Source organism: Sinocyclocheilus rhinocerous, unplaced genomic scaffold (genome assembly GCF_001515625.1).
Source record: "Sinocyclocheilus rhinocerous isolate Xijiao unplaced genomic scaffold, SAMN03320098_v1.1 scaffold1762, whole genome shotgun sequence".
In the NCBI taxonomy this organism is placed as follows: domain Eukaryota; kingdom Metazoa; phylum Chordata; class Actinopteri; order Cypriniformes; family Cyprinidae; genus Sinocyclocheilus; species Sinocyclocheilus rhinocerous.
Window position 1 is genome coordinate 227,864 of NW_015636932.1, and position 4,780 is coordinate 232,643.

Below are 4,780 nucleotides of genomic sequence, written 5' to 3' on the forward strand. Positions count from 1 at the left end.
GAGCCGTGTGAGACACTTTTTTTTATGGATTTTTATTTAAGTTCTTTTGGACTGAAGCAATGCAACACCCGCTGAGTGGCATTAAACAGCTTGAAAGGTCAAAGACAATTTTTAATATAACTCTGACTGGATTCGTCTGAAAGAAGAAAGTCAAATACACCTAGGATGCCTCGGGGGTGAGTAAAACGCAGCCTAATTTTCATTTTTGGGTGAACTTCCTTTAAGACTCCTAAATAGATATTTTACCACTGTTTGTTGTTAAAATTATGTAGGAACAGTAATAGATTAATTTATGACAAGAGTGCACCTCAAAACATATACTTCATAACAGGAGTTCTGACCTTTGTCACAAATAATTTTTCGTTTGCTTTTTCCCTATCACGTTTTAGTAATCATCATAAATTATATATCATTTGAAAGTTTAAAATCTCAAAATTCATCCTATGAAAACTGTTTTGAAATCGGACATCGGTTACATAGAAATGGTACTTTAATATCTTTTAGCGGGCTCCTCCCCCTTATAAATTGTAAACTGTAACCAAAATGTATTATGGTCTTTTGGAATCAAAACTTTTTATAATCTTGACAAAATACATATTGTCGGAAAGGTCTGAGTCTCAAGATTTCATATTTGGTGGTTATTTTGTGATAGAAGTAAGATGACAGAAAAATGCATAAAAAAATTTAATGGAGTTTGGATGGCACCCGGTGGCTGTTTGTGGTATAACACCTAAACAAAATTGCATAGGAACCTAATTTTTTTAAATATCAACTTCAAATTTGGAACATAACTCCTTTCAACATATGGCTTTAATTTCATATCAAATTTGGATTAAAACCTATTTTGTAAAATATTTATTTTATATAAAATAAAATAAAAATAGTACAGTACATTTTATTTACAGTGAATTTAAACTTCTATAACTTTTTATGCTTTTTTTTTTTTTAAATGATTTCACTTCTGCAATGATCTGCTGATTGTCGTCTTTAAAAAGAGACCAACCTTAGGTCTGTATTCAAAAGTGTTCATGAATTATAACAATTTAAGTTTGAATAGTGCACTTTCAGGTCTATGTAAAAAAAAAAGGGGGGTGACAGTTAAGAGGTTAAAGGGGTCATCGGATGCCCATTTTCCACAAGTTGATATGATTCTTTAGGGTCTTAATGAAAAGTCTGTAACATAATTTAGTTAAAATTTCTCAATGGTAGTGTAAAACAACACCATTTTTACCCTGACAAAAACAGCTCTTTTCAGAGCAAGCTGTTTTCTTGCATGCCGCTTTAAATGCAAATGAGCTCTGCTCACCCCGCCCCTCACTTCTGAGCCGCTCTCTGAGAGATGGTAAACTTTAGCTGCATTCATCGTGAAATTTGATCGTTATTATCCTCGTTATTAGGAAAGCGATTTGCAAAGATTCATTAAAAAACCTTACACTCACTTCTTCTGGAGATGAAGCTGGATCACGAATGATTCGCGCGAAGATAGATGCATTTAGGTAGATCGGGGGCGCATTCCCTTCACAAACAAATGTAATCCACTGCGTCTTCAGCGGCTCAGATGACGGGAGTAAATGATGACTGCTATGTTCATTATTACATCCAACAACAAAACACTTCAATCGCTTAGGAGCCATTCTTGTCTACATCTGCTCCGGTGGTGAAACAATGGCGGACTGATGACAGCTCACTCAAAGCGGGTCTAAAGCCTTGTTCAGACTGTCAGCCCAAATCCGATTTTTGTGCAAATCCGATTGAAATCTGATCATATTTAGATAGTCTGAATGGCAACGAACTACATGAAATCCGATTTGTGCAAATCAGTTTCGAGCTACATTCGTATGTGGTTTGGAATCCTATTCAAATCACATTCCTGGAAATCCGTTTCAGTCTGACCGCTCACATCGGATTTAGCATAGCTTTTTCAAGTTCTCACGCCACGTAAAATGTAAACACGTCAGACATTTTTGTAGAAAACATAATAAATGTCTTTGGGAATGGGAAGTTGTGGCCTAATGGTTAGAGAGTCGGACTCGTAACCCAAAGGTTGCGGATTCGAGTCTCGTACTGGCAGGGATTGTAGGTGGGGGGAGTGAATGTTCAGCGCTCTCTCCCACCTTCAATACCACGACTGAGGTGCCCTTGAGCAAGGCACCGAACCCCCAACTGCTCCCCGGGCGCCGCAGCATAAATGGCTGCCCACTGCTCCGGGTGTGTGTTCACGGTGTGTGTGTGTTCACTGCTGTGTGTGTGCACTTTGGATGGGTTAAATGCAGAGCACTAATTCCGAGTATGGGTCACCATACTTGGCCACATGTCACATCACTCACTCACTCATAAATAATTATTATCATACTATGGGCGTTTTGTTTACATTTGTTCCTAACCTAAGATAACCTTTTCTGAACTAGTTATACACTGCATTGTACTGAGGCATTGTTCATTAAAGCCAAAACAACGGCCTTCCAGCGTAACGAGAAGTGAAGGTATTTGTGATCAATTATAAAGCTACACCTTACCGTAGTTTGCAGCAAAATGCCTGCCAAAAGTAACTAAGGCACTCTTGGGGTTAAAATACTGTGATAGGACGTAGTGATCCGGTTAGCCAATCAGGTTGTAGAGGTGTGGCAACTCTCGGAAGCATAGGGCGGAGCTTCGCGGCAGTGTTTGGCTGGCACGAGAGTTTTTCTGTTGGTTTATGAGTAACTGAAACAAATATGCAAATATTATAGTGCGGGAATTGTTGCAATATGATAATGCAATGAGGAAGCTTGTGTAAAAAAAAAAATCATTTCATATGTTTAAAGATGTGAATGACTGTTTGAGCAAATAAAAAAATCTTGCACTTCACATCCCGATTGAACTATTGAAATTGATTGCCATGAAAACAGACCACAATCTCCTTGATACATACATATATATGTATACGTAATCAAGTATTTTGTAGAATGCGTTGTGAAATGGTGATAAAGTAATTCATAAAACGTATTTATTGTGTTTTATTCGTATTACAGAGAATGGCATATCTTTGAAATGTTAATAATCTGTAAATTTGAATATGCATGATTGTTATCTATGAAACAGCTTTGGTAATATCCTCTGAAATACAGTTTAAGCTTACCTTTAGACCAGTTTCTTTACTTATGCTGCTTAATTTTGGAAATCAAGTTGTGTGCAGAACAGGAACGCTCCAAATGTAGTGACAACTGACCCATTGCAGGTTTGAAGACTAACCAATTAGTGTGTATCTTCTTAACCGGCAGGTTCAGCTTTCATGACTCCACAATGGGAGCTGGTATCTCTACCTCGATGGGAGATGACGGCATACTGGTTTCTCTCCTTCTCCTCCCATCTCTATTATTTCTACCAGTTGCACAGGTTTTCTAAAGGTGAGCTGTCGTCTGCCTAGAACAAAATGCGATTCTCCAGCTTACAAAAAAAAAAAGATCTCAGGAATCTTAGATCTCAGCAATGGTTCAGTGGCACAATATTTAATTATCAAAGGAAAATAGATTCAAATCCCAAACCTAATGTATAATTAAAAGAAAAAGCCAAACAAAATTGCAACAGAACAAGATGCATATTGCATAAGCATTAGACAACCACCACCCCACAAATTTGTCAGCTAGACATAAACAAAACATATGGATTGTTATTAAATGAATATACCTGTTGAATCATTTATTTAGATGAAATTATCCAAAAGGAATATAAAATCATTTTTGCTGCATTTTTTACGGCATTTTTTTTTTTTACTTTATAATGTGTCCGTTTGAAAAGGGCTGCTGTGGTGTGTGTGTGGGGGGAGAAATGCTTGTTCCTGTCGTGTTAACTGCTGACTCTAAGGGTTCTGAAAAGGTTGTGCTGTCATTTTGAGGGACGATGGGATCTCAGGTCAGCAAAAGACACCACACAGCACCCATTTTATCTCTTTCAACAAAACATGCCAGTCAAAAAAGTGCAAAAATAAAGCTTCAAAATAGGGCATCTCTTCATGCACAGAGAAAACACTGCATAAATAATAACATGGGTGAAATTGCTGATACATTTAAAACTAAATGTATTAGCTGGGAAGTCGTGGCCTAATGGTTAGAGAGTCGGACTCGTAACCCAAAGGTTGCGGGTTCGAGTCTCGTACCGGCAGGGATTGTAGGTGGGGGGAGTGAATGTACAGCGCTCTCTCCCACTTTCAATACCACGACTGAGGTGCCCTTGAGCAAGGCACCGAACCCCCAACTGCTCCCCGGGCGCCGCAGCATAAATGGCTGCCCACTGCTCCGGGTGTGTGTTCACGGTGTGTGTGTGTTCACTGCTGTGTGTGTGCACTTTGGATGGGTAAATGCAGAGCACTAATTCCGAGTATGGGTCACCATACTTGGCCACATGTCACATGTCACGTCACTATGTCACGTCACATCTTTGCAGAAACAAGTGTGTGTTGTTGCGAACTGTCAAAGTCAAGTAGAAAAAGAAAATATACTGCTTGTATACTCAACTCTTTGAGTGTTGAAACCAGTGGAGATGGCAGCATGGAATAAAGTCGCACATTCCAGCTTCCTGCGTTTCTAATGCTGCCTCATAAAATGAAATCCATAATAATAATAATAATCCAGCGCGACGGCAACATGTTGTCATGTCGTAAGACAATATCTGTATTGCAAACTGTATTGCTGTTATTGTTGTTTTTAGCGTAGGCATAACAATGCAACGGCATTGCCATAGTAACCAATGCACATTCAGTAAAACGAAAGAGCGCTTATGGACACACAAATCGGATATGAAC